The sequence below is a fragment of the Pongo pygmaeus genome, chromosome 4 (assembly GCF_028885625.2).
Source record: "Pongo pygmaeus isolate AG05252 chromosome 4, NHGRI_mPonPyg2-v2.0_pri, whole genome shotgun sequence".
NCBI lineage: Eukaryota > Metazoa > Chordata > Mammalia > Primates > Hominidae > Pongo > Pongo pygmaeus.
The window spans coordinates 50018310-50034675 of NC_072377.2; positions in this window are offsets into that span (position 1 = coordinate 50018310).

Sequence of the window (16366 nt, forward strand, 5' to 3'; positions counted from 1 at the left end):
GGAAATATCTTCACATAAAACCTAGACAGAAGCATTCTCAGAAACTCCTTTGTGATGAGTGCATTCAAATCACACACTTGAACCTTCCTTTGGAAAGAGCAGTTTTGAAACACTCTTTCTGAAGAATCTGCAAGTGGATATTTGGAGCGATTTGAGGCCTATGCTGGAAATGAAATATCTTCACCTAAAAACTAGACGGAAGCATTCTCAGAAACTCCTTTGTGATGAGTGCATTCAACTCACAGAGTTGAAGCTTCCTTTTGATAGAGCAGTTTTGAAACACTCTTTTAGCAGCATCTGCAAGTGGATATTTGGAGCGCTTTGAGGCCAAGGCTGGAAAACGAAATCTCATCACATAAAAACTCGACAGAAGCATTCTCTGAAACTTCTTTGTGATGAGTGCATTCAACTCACAGACTCGAACGTTTCTTTTGATAGAACAGTTTAGAAACACTCCTTTTGTAGAATCTGCAAGTGTTTATTTGGAGCGCTTTGAGGCCAATGTTGGAAAAGGACATATCTTCACATCAAAAGTAGACAGACGCATTCTCAGAAACTTCTTTGTGATGAGTGCATTGAACTCACAGAGTTGAACCTACCTATTGATAGAGAAGTTTTGAAACACCCTTTTTGTAGAATCTGCAAGTGAATATTTGGCGCGATTTGAGGCCTATGCGGGAAACGGAAATATCTTCACATGAAAACTAGACAGATGAATTCTCAGAAACGTCTTTGTGATGAGTGCATTCAACTCACAGACTTGAAGCTTCCTTTTGAAAGAGCAGTTTCGAAACACTCTTTTTGTAGAATCTGCAAGTGGATATTTGGAGCGCTTTGAGGGCTATGCTGGAAAAGTTAATACCTTCACCTAAAAACTAGACAGACGCATACTCAGAAACTCCTTTGTGACGTGTGCATTGAACTCACAGAGTTGAACCTTTCTTTTGATACAGAAGTTTTGAAACACTCTTTTCGTAGAACCTTCAAGTGGATGGATGGAGTGATTTGAGGCCTATGCTGGAAAAGGAAATACCTTCACGTAGAAACGAGACAAAAGCATTCTCAGACAGTTCCCTGTGCTTTGTGCATTCAACTCACAGAGTTGAACATTCCCTTTGATAGAGCAGTTTTGAAACACTCTTTTTGTAGAATCTGCAAGTGGATATTTGGAGCGCTTTGAGGCCTCTGCTGCCAAAGGAATTATCATTGCATAAAAACTAGATGGAAGCGTTCTCAGAAACTTCCTTGTGACGAGTGCATTCAACTCGCAGAGTGGAACCTTCCTTTCGATAGACCAGTTTTGAAACACTGTTTTTGTAGAATCCGCAAGTGGCTATTTGGAGCTCTTTGAGGCTTATGCTGGAAAAGGAAATATCTTCGTCGACAAACTAGACAGAAGCATTCTCAGAAACTTCTTTGTCATGTGGGGATTGAACTCACAGAGTTGAACATTCCTTTACATAGAGCAGTTTTGCAACACCCTTTCGGTGGAAAGTGAAAGTGCTTATTTGGTGCGATGGCGGCATCTAGTGGATAGGGAAATACATTCAGATGAAAACAAGATACATCCATTCTCAGAAACTTCTTTGTGATGACTGCATTCTATTCACAGAGTTGAACCTTCCTTTTCATAGAACAGTTTTGAAACACTCTTTTTGTGGAATCTGCAAGTGGCTATTTGGAGCGCTTTGAGGCCTATGCTGGAAAAGGAAATCTCTTCACATAAAACCTAGACAGAAGTATTCCCAGAAAGTTTTTCTGATGTGCGCATTCAACTCACCGAGTTGAACCTTCCTTTAGATAGAGCAGTTTTGAAACACTCTGTCTGTAGTACCTGCGAGTGGATATTTGGAGTGCTTTGAGTGCTACACTGTAAAAGCAAATATCTTCACTTGGAATCTAGACAGAAGAATTCTCAGAGACTTCCCTGTGCTCTCTGCATTCCACTCACAGAGATGAACCTTCCTTTTGATAGAACAGTTTTGAAACACTCTTGTGGTAGAATCTGCAAGTCGATATTTGGAAGGTTTGGAGGCCTATCCTGGGAAAGGAAATATCTTCCCATCAAAACTAGACAGAAGCATTCTCAGAAACTTCTTAGTGATGTGCGCATTCAAGTCACAGAGTTGAAGCTTCCTTTTGATATAGCAGTTTTGAAGCACTCTTTTAGTAGAATCTGCAAGTGGATGTTTGGAGAGCTAAGAGGCCAACACTGGAAAAGGAAATCTCTTCACGTAAAAACTAGACGGAAGCATTCTCAGAAACTTCAATGGGCTTTACGCATTCCACTCACAGAGTGCAATGTTGCTTTTGAGAGCGCAGTTTTAAAACACTGTTTTTGTAGAATTTGCTAGAGGATGTTTGGAGCGATGTGAGGCCTTTGCTGGAAAAGGAAATATCTTCACATAAAACCTAGACAGAAGCATTCTCAGAAACTCCTTTGTGATGAGTGCATTCAAATCACACACTTGAACCTTCCTTTGGAAAGAGCAGTTTTGAAACACTCTTTCTGAAGAATCTGCAAGTGGATATTTGGAGCGATTTGAGGCCTATGCTGGAAATGAAATATCTTCACCTAAAAACTAGACGGAAGCATTCTCAGAAACTCCTTTGTGATGAGTGCATTCAACTCACAGAGTTGAAGCTTCCTTTTGATAGAGCAGTTTTGAAACACTCTTTTAGCAGCATCTGCAAGTGGATATTTGGAGCGCTTTGAGGCCAAGGCTGGAAAACGAAATCTCATCACATAAAAACTCGACAGAAGCATTCTCTGAAACTTCTTTGTGATGAGTGCATTCAACTCACAGACTCGAACGTTTCTTTTGATAGAACAGTTTAGAAACACTCCTTTTGTAGAATCTGCAAGTGTTTATTTGGAGCGCTTTGAGGCCTATGTTGGAAAAGGACATATCTTCACATCAAAAGTAGACAGACGCATTCTCAGAAACTTCTTTGTGATGAGTGCATTGAACTCACAGAGTTGAACCTACCTATTGATAGAGAAGTTTTGAAACACCCTTTTTGTAGAATCTGCAAGTGAATATTTGGCGCGATTTGAGGCCTATGCAGGAAACGGAAATATCTTCACATGAAAACTAGACAGATGAATTCTCAGAAACGTCTTTGTGATGAGTGCATTCAACTCACAGACTTGAAGCTTCCTTTTGAAAGAGCAGTTTCGAAACACTCTTTTTGTAGAATCTGCAAGTGGATATTTGGAGCGCTTTGAGGGCTATGCTGGAAAAGTTAATACCTTCACCTAAAAACTAGACAGACGCATACTCAGAAACTTCTTTGTGACGTGTGCATTGAACTCACAGAGTTGAACCTTTCTTTTGATACAGAAGTTTTGAAACACTCTTTTCGTAGAACCTTCAAGTGGATGGATGGAGTGATTTGAGGCCTATGCTGGAAAAGGAAATACCTTCACGTAGAAACGAGACAAAAGCATTCTCAGACAGTTCCCTGTGCTTTGTGCATTCAACTCACAGAGTTGAACATTCCCTTTGATAGAGCAGTTTTGAAACACTCTTTTTGTAGAATCTGCAAGTGGATATTTGGAGCGCTTTGAGGCCTCTGCCGCCAAAGGAATTATCATTGCATAAAAACTAGATGGAAGCGTTCTCAGAAACTTCCTTGTGACGAGTGCATTCAACTCGCAGAGTGGAACCTTCCTTTCGATAGACCAGTTTTGAAACACTGTTTTTGTAGAATCCGCAAGTGGCTATTTGGAGCTCTTTGAGGCTTATGCTGGAAAAGGAAATATCTTCGTCTACAAACTAGACAGAAGCATTCTCAGAAACTTCTTTGTCATGTGGGGATTGAACTCACAGAGTTGAACATTCCTTTACATAGAGCAGTTTTGCAACACCCTTTCGGTGGAAAGTGAAAGTGCTTGTTTGGTGCGATGGCGGCATCTAGTGGATAGGGAAATACATTCAGATGAAAACAAGATACATCCATTCTCAGAAACTTCTTTGTGATGACTGCATTCTACTCACAGAGTTGAACCTTCCTTTTGATAGAAGAGTTTTGAAACACTCTTTTTGTGGAATCTGCAAGTGGCTATTTGGAGCGCTTTGAGGCCTATGCTGGAAAAGGAAATCTCTTCACATAAAACCTAGACAGAAGTATTCCCAGAAAGTTTTTCTGATGTGCGCATTCAACTCACCGAGTTGAACCTTCCTTTAGATAGAGCAGTTTTGAAACACTCTGTCTGTAGTACCTGCGAGTGGATATTTGGAGTGCTTTGAGTGCTACACTGTAAAAGCAAATATCTTCACTTGGAATCTAGACAGAAGAATTCTCAGAGACTTCCCTGTGCTCTCTGCATTCCACTCACAGAGTTGAACCTTCCCTTTGATAGAACAGTTTTGAAACACTCTTGTGGTAGAATCTGCAAGTCGATATTTGGAAGGTTTGGAGGCCTATCCTGGGAAAGGAAATATCTTCCCATCAAAACTAGACAGAAGCATTCTCAGAAACTTCTTAGTGATGTGCGCATTCAAGTCACAGAGTTGAAGCTTCCTTTTGATATAGCAGTTTTGAACCACTCTTTTAGTAGAATCTGCAAGTGGATGTTTGGAGAGCTAAGAGGCCAACACTGGAAAAGGAAATCTCTTCACGTAAAAACTAGACGGAAGCATTCTCAGAAACTTCAATGGGCTTTTCGCATTCAACTCACAGAGTGCAATGTTGCTTTTGAGAGCGCAGTTTTAAAACACTGTTTTTGTAGAATTTGCTAGAGGATGTTTGGAGCGATGTGAGGCCTTTGCTGGAAAAGGAAATATCTTCACATAAAACCTAGACAGAAGCATTCTCAGAAACTCCTTTGTGATGAGTGCATTCAAATCACACACTTGAACCTTCCTTTGGAAAGAGCAGTTTTGAAACACTCTTTCTGAAGAATCTGCAAGTGGATATTTGGAGCGATTTGAGGCCTATGCTGGAAATGAAATATCTTCACCTAAAAACTAGACGGAAGCATTCTCAGAAACTCCTTTGTGATGAGTGCATTCAACTCACAGAGTTGAAGCTTCCTTTTGATAGAGCAGTTTTGAAACACTCTTTTAGCAGCATCTGCAAGTGGATATTTGGAGCGCTTTGAGGCCAAGGCTGGAAAACGAAATCTCATCACATAAAAACTCGACAGAAGCATTCTCTGAAACTTCTTTGTGATGAGTGCATTCAACTCACAGACTCGAACGTTTCTTTTGATAGAACAGTTTAGAAACACTCCTTTTGTAGAATCTGCAAGTGTTTATTTGGAGCGCTTTGAGGCCTATGTTGGAAAAGGACATATCTTCACATCAAAAGTAGACAGACGCATTCTCAGAAACTTCTTTGTGATGAGTGCATTGAACTCACAGAGTTGAACCTACCTATTGATAGAGAAGTTTTGAAACACCCTTTTTGTAGAATCTGCAAGTGAATATTTGGCGCGATTTGAGGCCTATGCAGGAAACGGAAATATCTTCACATGAAAACTAGACAGATGAATTCTCAGAAACGTCTTGGTGATGAGTGCATTCAACTCACAGACTTGAAGCTTCCTTTTGAAAGAGCAGTTTCGAAACACTCTTTTTGTAGAATCTGCAAGTGGATATTTGGAGCGCTTTGAGGGCTATGCTGGAAAAGTTAATACCTTCACCTAAAAACTAGACAGACGCATACTCAGAAACTTCTTTGTGACGTGTGCATTGAACTCACAGAGTTGAACCTTTCTTTTGATACAGAAGTTTTGAAACACTCTTTTCGTAGAACCTTCAAGTGGATGGATGGAGTGATTTGAGGCCTATGCTGGAAAAGGAAATACCTTCACGTAGAAACGAGACAAAAGCATTCTCAGACAGTTCCCTGTGCTTTGTGCATTCAACTCACAGAGTTGAACATTCCCTTTGATAGAGCAGTTTTGAAACACTCTTTTTGTAGAATCTGCAAGTGGATATTTGGAGCGCTTTGAGGCCTCTGCCGCCAAAGGAATTATCATTGCATAAAAACTAGATGGAAGCGTTCTCAGAAACTTCCTTGTGACGAGTGCATTCAACTCGCAGAGTGGAACCTTCCTTTCGATAGACCAGTTTTGAAACACTGTTTTTGTAGAATCCGCAAGTGGCTATTTGGAGCTCTTTGAGGCTTATGCTGGAAAAGGAAATATCTTCGTCTACAAACTAGACAGAAGCATTCTCAGAAACTTCTTTGTCATGTGGGGATTGAACTCACAGAGTTGAACATTCCTTTACATAGAGCAGTTTTGCAACACCCTTTCGGTGGAAAGTGAAAGTGCTTATTTGGTGCGATGGCGGCATCTAGTGGATAGGGAAATACATTCAGATGAAAACAAGATACATCCATTCTCAGAAACTTCTTTGTGATGACTGCATTCTACTCACAGAGTTGAACCTTCCTTTTGATAGAACAGTTTTGAAACACTGTTTTTGTGGAATCTGCAAGTGGCTATTTGGAGCGCTTTGAGGCCTATGCTGGAAAAGGAAATCTCTTCACATAAAACCTAGACAGAAGTATTCCCAGAAAGTTTTTCTGATGTGCGCATTCAACTCACCGAGTTGAACCTTCCTTTAGATAGAGCAGTTTTGAAACACTCTGTCTGTAGTACCTGCGAGTGGATATTTGGAGTGCTTTGAGTGCTACACTGTAAAAGCAAATATCTTCACTTGGAATCTAGACAGAAGAATTCTCAGAGACTTCCCTGTGCTCTCTGCATTCCACTCACAGAGTTGAACCTTCCCTTTGATAGAACAGTTTTGAAACACTCTTGTGGTAGAATCTGCAAGTCGATATTTGGAAGGTTTGGAGGCCTATCCTGGGAAAGGAAATATCTTCCCATCAAAACTAGACAGAAGCATTCTCAGAAACTTCTTAGTGATGTGCGCATTCAAGTCACAGAGTTGAAGCTTCCTTTTGATATAGCAGTTTTGAACCACTCTTTTAGTAGAATCTGCAAGTGGATGTTTGGAGAGCTAAGAGGCCAACACTGGAAAAGGAAATCTCTTCACGTAAAAACTAGACGGAAGCATTCTCAGAAACTTCAATGGGCTTTACGCATTCAACTCACAGAGTGCAATGTTGCTTTTGAGAGCGCAGTTTTAAAACACTGTTTTTGTAGAATTTGCTAGAGGATGTTTGGAGCGATGTGAGGCCTTTGCTGGAAAAGGAAATATCTTCACATAAAACCTAGACAGAAGCATTCTCAGAAACTCCTTTGTGATGAGTGCATTCAAATCACACACTTGAACCTTCCTTTGGAAAGAGCAGTTTTGAAACACTCTTTCTGAAGAATCTGCAAGTGGATATTTGGAGCGATTTGAGGCCTATGCTGGAAATGAAATATCTTCACCTAAAAACTAGACGGAAGCATTCTCAGAAACTCCTTTGTGATGAGTGCATTCAACTCACAGAGTTGAAGCATCCTTTTGATAGAGCAGTTTTGAAACACTCTTTTAGCAGCATCTGCAAGTGGATATTTGGAGCGCTTTGAGGCCAAGGCTGGAAAACGAAATCTCATCACATAAAAACTCGACAGAAGCATTCTCTGAAACTTCTTTGTGATGAGTGCATTCAACTCACAGACTCGAACGTTTCTTTTCATAGAACAGTTTAGAAACACTCCTTTTGTAGAATCTGCAAGTGTTTATTTGGAGCGCTTTGAGGCCTATGTTGGAAAAGGACATATCTTCACATCCAAAGTAGACAGACGCATTCTCAGAAACTTCTTTGTGATGAGTGCATTGAACTCACAGAGTTGAACCTACCTATTGATAGAGAAGTTTTGAAACACCCTTTTTGTAGAATCTGCAAGTGAATATTTGGCGCGATTTGAGGCCTATGCAGGAAACGGAAATATCTTCACATGAAAACTAGACAGATGAATTCTCAGAAACGTCTTTGTGATGAGTGCATTCAACTCACAGGCTTGAAGCTTCCTTTGGAAAGAGCAGTTTCGAAACACTCTTTGTAGAATCTGCAAGTGGATATTTGGAGCGCTTTGAGGGCTATGCTGGAAAAGTTAATACCTTCACCTAAAAACTAGACAGACGCATACTCAGAAACTTCTTTGTGACGTGTGCATTGAACTCACAGAGTTGAACCTTTCTTTTGATACAGAAGTTTTGAAACACTCTTTTCGTAGAATCTTCAAGTGGATGGATGGAGTGATTTGAGGCCTATGCTGGAAAAGGAAATACCTTCACGTTGAAACGAGACAAAAGCATTCTCACAAAGTTCCCTGTGCTTTGTGCATTCAACTCACAGAGTTGAACATTCCCTTTGATAGAGCAGTTTTGAAACACTCTTTTTGTAGAATCTGCAAGTGGATATTTGGAGCGCTTTGAGGCCTCTGCTGCCAAAGGAATTATCATTGCATAAAAACTAGATGGAAGCGTTCTCAGAAACTTCCTTGTGACGAGTGCATTCAACTCGCAGAGTGGAACCTTCCTTTCGATAGACCAGTTTTGAAACACTGTTTTTGTAGAATCCGCAAGTGGCTATTTGGAGCTCTTTGAGGCTTATGCTGGAAAAGGAAATATCTTCGTCTACAAACTAGACAGAAGCATTCTCAGAAACTTCTTTGTCATGTGGGGATTGAACTCACACAGTTGAACATTCCTTTACATAGAGCAGTTTTGCAACACCCTTTTGGTGGAAAGTGAAAGTGCTTATTTGGTGCGATGGCGGCATCTAGTGGATAAGGAAATACATTCAGATGAAAACAAGATACATCCATTCTCAGAAACTTCTTTGTGATGACTGCATTCTATTCACAGAGTTGAACCTTCCTTTTCATAGAACAGTTTTGAAACACTCTTTTTGTGGAATCTGCAAGTGGCTATTTGGAGCGCTTTGAGGCCTATGCTGGAAAAGGAAATCTCTTCACATAAAACCTAGACAGAAGTATTCCCAGAAAGTTTTTCTGATGTGCGCATTCAACTCACCGAGTTGAACCTTCCTTTAGATAGAGCAGTTTTGAAACACTCTGTCTGTAGTACCTGCGAGTGGATATTTGGAGTGCTTTGAGTGCTACACTGTAAAAGCAAATATCTTCACTTGGAATCTAGACAGAAGAATTCTCAGAGACTTCCCTGTGCTCTCTGCATTCCACTCACAGAGTTGAACCTTCCTTTTGATAGAACAGTTTTGAAACACTCTTGTGGTAGAATCTGCAAGTCGATATTTGGAAGGTTTGGAGGCCTATCCTGGGAAAGGAAATATCTTCCCATCAAAACTAGACAGAAGCATTCTCAGAAACTTCTTAGTGATGTGCGCATTCAAGTCACAGAGTTGAAGCTTCCTTTTGATATAGCAGTTTTGAACCACTCTTTTAGTAGAATCTGCAAGTGGATGTTTGGAGAGCTAAGAGGTCAACACTGGAAAAGGAAATCTCTTCACGTAAAAACTAGACGGAAGCATTCTCAGAAACTTCAATGGGCTTTACGCATTCAACTCACAGAGTGCAATGTTGCTTTTGAGAGCGCAGTTTTAAAACACTGTTTTTGTAGAATTTGCTAGAGGATGTTTGGAGCGATGTGAGGCCTTTGCTGGAAAAGGAAATATCTTCACATAAAACCTAGACAGAAGCATTCTCAGAAACTCCTTTGTGATGAGTGCATTCAAATCACACACTTGAACCTTCCTTTGGAAAGAGCAGTTTTGAAACACTCTTTCTGAAGAATCTGCAAGTGGATATTTGGAGCGATTTGAGGCCTATGCTGGAAATGAAATATCTTCACCTAAAAACTAGACGGAAGCATTCTCAGAAACTCCTTTGTGATGAGTGCATTCAACTCACAGAGTTGAAGCTTCCTTTTGATAGAGCAGTTTTGAAACACTCTTTTAGCAGCATCTGCAAGTGGCTATTTGGAGCGCTTTGAGGCCAAGGCTGGAAAACGAAATATCATCACATAAAAACTCGACAGAAGCATTCTCTGAAACTTCTTTGTGATGAGTGCATTCAACTCACAGACTCGAACGTTTCTTTTGATAGAACAGTTTAGAAACACTCCTTTTGTAGAATCTGCAAGTGTTTATTTGGAGCGCTTTGAGGCCTATGTTGGAAAAGGACATATCTTCACATCAAAAGTAGACAGACGCATTCTCAGAAACTTCTTTGTGATGAGTGCATTGAACTCACAGAGTTGAACCTACCTATTGATAGAGAAGTTTTGAAACACCCTTTTTGTAGAATCTGCAAGTGAATATTTGGCGCGATTTGAGGCCTATGCAGGAAACGGAAATATCTTCACATGAAAACTAGACAGATGAATTCTCAGAAACGTCTTTGTGATGAGTGCATTCAACTCACAGACTTGAAGCTTCCTTTTGAAAGAGCAGTTTCGAAACACTCTTTTTGTAGAATCTGCAAGTGGATATTTGGAGCGCTTTGAGGGCTATGCTGGAAAAGTTAATACCTTCACCTAAAAACTAGACAGACGCATACTCAGAAACTTCTTTGTGACGTGTGCATTGAACTCACAGAGTTGAACCTTTCTTTTGATACAGAAGTTTTGAAACACTCTTTTCGTAGAACCTTCAAGTGGATGGATGGAGTGATTTGAGGCCTATGCTGGAAAAGGAAATACCTTCACGTAGAAACGAGACAAAAGCATTCTCAGACAGTTCCCTGTGCTTTGTGCATTCAACTCACAGAGTTGAACATTCCCTTTGATAGAGCAGTTTTGAAACACTCTTTTTGTAGAATCTGCAAGTGGATATTTGGAGCGCTTTGAGGCCTCTGCCGCCAAAGGAATTATCATTGCATAAAAACTAGATGGAAGCGTTCTCAGAAACTTCCTTGTGACGAGTGCATTCAACTCGCAGAGTGGAACCTTCCTTTCGATAGACCAGTTTTGAAACACTGTTTTTGTAGAATCCGCAAGTGGCTATTTGGAGCTCTTTGAGGCTTATGCTGGAAAAGGAAATATCTTCGTCTACAAACTAGACAGAAGCATTCTCAGAAACTTCTTTGTCATGTGGGGATTGAACTCACAGAGTTGAACATTCCTTTACATAGAGCAGTTTTGCAACACCCTTTCGGTGGAAAGTGAAAGTGCTTATTTGGTGCGATGGCGGCATCTAGTGGATAAGGAAATACATTCAGATGAAAACAAGATACATCCATTCTCAGAAACTTCTTTGTGATGACTGCATTCTATTCACAGAGTTGAACCTTCCTTTTGATAGAACAGTTTTGAAACACTCTTTTTGTGGAATCTGCAAGTGGCTATTTGGAGCGCTTTGAGGCCTATGCTGGAAAAGGAAATCTCTTCACATAAAACCTAGACAGAAGTATTCCCAGAAAGTTTTTCTGATGTGCGCATTCAACTCACCGAGTTGAACCTTCCTTTAGATAGAGCAGTTTTGAAACACTCTGTCTGTAGTACCTGCGAGTGGATATTTGGAGTGCTTTGAGTGCTACACTGTAAAAGCAAATATCTTCACTTGGAATCTAGACAGAAGAATTCTCAGAGACTTCCCTGTGCTCTCTGCATTCCACTCACAGAGTTGAACCTTCCTTTTGATAGAACAGTTTTGAAACACTCTTGTGGTAGAATCTGCAAGTCGATATTTGGAAGGTTTGGAGGCCTATCCTGGGAAAGGAAATATCTTCCCATCAAAACTAGACAGAAGCATTCTCAGAAACTTCTTAGTGATGTGCGCATTCAAGTCACAGAGTTGAAGCTTCCTTTTGATATAGCAGTTTTGAACCACTCTTTTAGTAGAATCCGCAAGTGGATGTTTGGAGAGCTAAGAGGCCAACACTGGAAAAGGAAATCTCTTCACGTAAAAACTAGACGGAAGCATTCTCAGAAACTTCAATGGGCTTTACGCATTCCACTCACAGAGTGCAATGTTGCTTTTGAGAGCGCAGTTTTAAAACACTGTTTTTGTAGAATTTGCTAGAGGATGTTTGGAGCGATGTGAGGCCTTTGCTGCAAAAGGAAATATCTTCACATAAAACCTAGACAGAAGCATTCTCAGAAACTCCTTTGTGATGAGTGCATTCAAATCACACACTTGAACCTTCCTTTGGAAAGAGCAGTTTTGAAACACTCTTTCTGAAGAATCTGCAAGTGGATATTTGGAGCGATTTGAGGCCTATGCTGGAAATGAAATATCTTCACCTAAAAACTAGACGGAAGCATTCTCAGAAACTCCTTTGGGATGAGTGCATTCAACTCACAGAGTTAAAGCTTCCTTTTGATAGAGCAGTTTTGAAACACTCTTTTAGCAGCATCTGCAAGTGGCTATTTGGAGCGCTTTGAGGCCAAGGCTGGAAAACGAAATCTCATCACATAAAAACTCGACAGAAGCATTCTCTGAAACTTCTTTGTGATGAGTGCATTCAACTCACAGACTCGAACGTTTCTTTTGATAGAACAGTTTAGAAACACTCCTTTTGTAGAATCTGCAAGTGTTTATTTGGAGCGCTTTGAGGCCTATGTTGGAAAAGGACATATCTTCACATCAAAAGTAGACAGACGCATTCTCAGAAACTTCTTTGTGATGAGTGCATTGAACTCACAGAGTTGAACCTACCTATTGATAGAGAAGTTTTGAAACACCCTTTTTGTAGAATCTGCAAGTGAATATTTGGCGCGATTTGAGGCCTATGCAGGAAACGGAAATATCTTCACATGAAAACTAGACAGATGAATTCTCAGAAACGTCTTTGTGATGAGTGCATTCAACTCACAGACTTGAAGCTTCCTTTTGAAAGAGCAGTTTCGAAACACTCTTTTTGTAGAATCTGCAAGTGGATATTTGGAGCGCTTTGAGGGCTATGCTGGAAAAGTTAATACCTTCACCTAAAAACTAGACAGACGCATACTCAGAAACTCCTTTGTGACGTGTGCATTGAACTCACAGAGTTGAACCTTTCTTTTGATACAGAAGTTTTGAAGCACTCTTTTCGTAGAATCTTCAAGTGGATGGATGGAGTGATTTGAGGCCTATGCTGGAAAAGGAAATACCTTCACGTAGAAACGAGACAAAAGCATTCTCAGACAGCTCCCTGTGCTTTGTGCATTCAACTCACAGAGTTGAACATTCCCTTTGATAGAGCAGTTTTGAAACACTCTTTTTCTAGAATCTGCAAGTGGATATTTGGAGCGCTTTGAGGCCTCTGCCGCCAAAGGAATTATCATTGCATAAAAACTAGATGGAAGCGTTCTCAGAAACTTCCTTGTGACGAGTGCATTCAACTCGCAGAGTGGAACCTTCCTTTCGATAGACCAGTTTTGAAACACTGTTTTTGTAGAATCCGCAGGTGGCTATTTGGAGCTCTTTGAGGCTTATGCTGGAAAAGGAAATATCTTCGTCTACAAACTAGACAGAAGCATTCTCAGAAACTTCTTTGTCATGTGGGGATTGAACTCACAGAGTTGAACATTCCTTTACATAGAGCAGTTTTGCAACACCCTTTCGGTGGAAAGTGAAAGTGCTTATTTGGTGCGATGGCGGCATCTAGTGGATAGGGAAATACATTCAGATGAAAACAAGATACATCCATTCTCAGAAACTTCTTTGTGATGACTGCATTCTACTCACAGAGTTGAACCTTCCTTTTCATAGAACAGTTTTGAAACACTCTTTTTGTGGAATCTGCAAGTGGCTATTTGGAGCGCTTTGAGGCCTATGCTGGAAAAGGAAATCTCTTCACATAAAACCTAGACAGAAGTATTCCCAGAAAGTTTTTCTGATGTGCGCATTCAACTCACCGAGTTGAACCTTCCTTTAGATAGAGCAGTTTTGAAACACTCTGTCTGTAGTACCTGCGAGTGGATATTTGGAGTGCTTTGAGTGCTACACTGTAAAAGCAAATATCTTCACTTGGAATCTAGACAGAAGAATTCTCAGAGACTTCCCTGTGCTCTCTGCATTCCACTCACAGAGTTGAACCTTCCTTTTGATAGAACAGTTTTGAAACACTCTTGTGGTAGAATCTGCAAGTCGATATTTGGAAGGTTTGGAGGCCTATCCTGGGAAAGGAAATATCTTCCCATCAAAACTAGACAGAAGCATTCTCAGAAACTTCTTAGTGATGTGCGCATTCAAGTCACAGAGTTGAAGCTTCCTTTTGATATAGCAGTTTTGAACCACTCTTTTAGTAGAATCTGCAAGTGGATGTTTGGAGAGCTAAGAGGCCAACACTGGAAAAGGAAATCTCTTCACGTAAAAACTAGACGGAAGCATTCTCAGAAACTTCAATGGGCTTTACGCATTCAACTCACAGAGTGCAATGTTGCTTTTGAGAGCGCAGTTTTAAAACACTGTTTTTGTAGAATTTGCTAGAGGATGTTTGGAGCGATGTGAGGCCTTTGCTGGAAAAGGAAATATCTTCACATAAAACCTAGACAGAAGCATTCTCAGAAACTCCTTTGTGATGAGTGCATTCAAATCACACACTTGAACCTTCCTTTGGAAAGAGCAGTTTTGAAACACTCTTTCTGAAGAATCTGCAAGTGGATATTTGGAGCGATTTGAGGCCTATGCTGGAAATGAAATATCTTCACCTAAAAACTAGACGGAAGCATTCTCAGAAACTCCTTTGTGATGAGTGCATTCAACTCACAGAGTTGAAGCTTCCTTTTGATAGAGCAGTTTTGAAACACTCTTTTAGCAGCATCTGCAAGTGGATATTTGGAGCGCTTTGAGGCCAAGGCTGGAAAACGAAATCTCATCACATAAAAACTCGACAGAAGCATTCTCTGAAACTTCTTTGTGATGAGTGCATTCAACTCACAGACTCGAACGTTTCTTTTGATAGAACAGTTTAGAAACACTCCTTTTGTAGAATCTGCAAGTGTTTATTTGGAGCGCTTTGAGGCCTATGTTGGAAAAGGACATATCTTCACATCAAAAGTAGACAGACGCATTCTCAGAAACTTCTTTGTGATGAGTGCATTGAACTCACAGAGTTGAACCTACCTATTGATAGAGAAGTTTTTAAACACCCTTTTTGTAGAATCTGCAAGTGAATATTTGGCGCGATTTGAGGCCTATGCAGGAAACGGAAATATCTTCACATGAAAACTAGACAGATGAATTCTCAGAAACGTCTTTGTGATGAGTGCATTCAACTCACAGACTTGAAGCTTCCTTTTGAAAGAGCAGTTTCGAAACACTCTTTTTGTAGAATCTGCAAGTGGATATTTGGAGCGCTTTGAGGGCTATGCTGGAAAAGTTAATACCTTCACCTAAAAACTAGACAGACGCATACTCAGAAACTTCTTTGTGACGTGTGCATTGAACTCACAGAGTTGAACCTTTCTTTTGATACAGAAGTTTTGAAACACTCTTTTCGTAGAATCTTCAAGTGGATGGATGGAGTGATTTGAGGCCTATGCTGGAAAAGGAAATACCTTCACGTAGAAACGAGACAAAAGCATTCTCACAAAGTTCCCTGTGCTTTGTGCATTCAACTCACAGAGTTGAACATTCCCTTTGATAGAGCAGTTTTGAAACACTCTTTTTGTAGAATCTGCAAGTGGATATTTGGAGCGCTTTGAGGCCTCTGCTGCCAAAGGAATTATCATTGCATAAAAACTAGATGGAAGCGTTCTCAGAAACTTCCTTGTGATGAGTGCATTCAACTCGCAGAGTGGAACCTTCCTTTCGATAGACCAGTTTTGAAACACTGTTTTTGTAGAATCCGCAAGTGGCTATTTGGAGCTCTTTGAGGCTTATGCTGGAAAAGGAAATATCTTCGTCTACAAACTAGACAGAAGCATTCTCAGAAACTTCTTTGTCATGTGGGGATTGAACTCACAGAGTTGAACATTCCTTTACATAGAGCAGTTTTGCAACACCCTTTCGGTGGAAAGTGAAAGTGCTTATTTGGTGCGATGGCGGCATCTAGTGGATAAGGAAATACATTCAGATGAAAACAAGATACATCCATTCTCAGAAACTTCTTTGTGATGACTGCATTCTATTCACAGAGTTGAACCTTCCTTTTGATAGAACAGTTTTGAAACACTCTTTTTGTGGAATCTGCAAGTGGCTATTTGGAGCGCTTTGAGGCCTATGCTGGAAAAGGAAATCTCTTCACATAAAACCTAGACAGAAGTATTCCCAGAAAGTTTTTCTGATGTGCGCATTCAACTCACCGAGTTGAACCTTCCTTTAGATAGAGCAGTTTTGAAACACTCTGTCTGTAGTACCTGCGAGTGGATATTTGGAGTGCTTTGAGTGCTACACTGTAAAAGCAAATATCTTCACTTGGAATCTAGACAGAAGAATTCTCAGAGACTTCCCTGTGCTCTCTGCATTCCACTCACAGAGTTGAACCTTCCTTTTGATAGAACAGTTTTGAAACACTCTTGTGGTAGAATCTGCAAGTCGATATTTG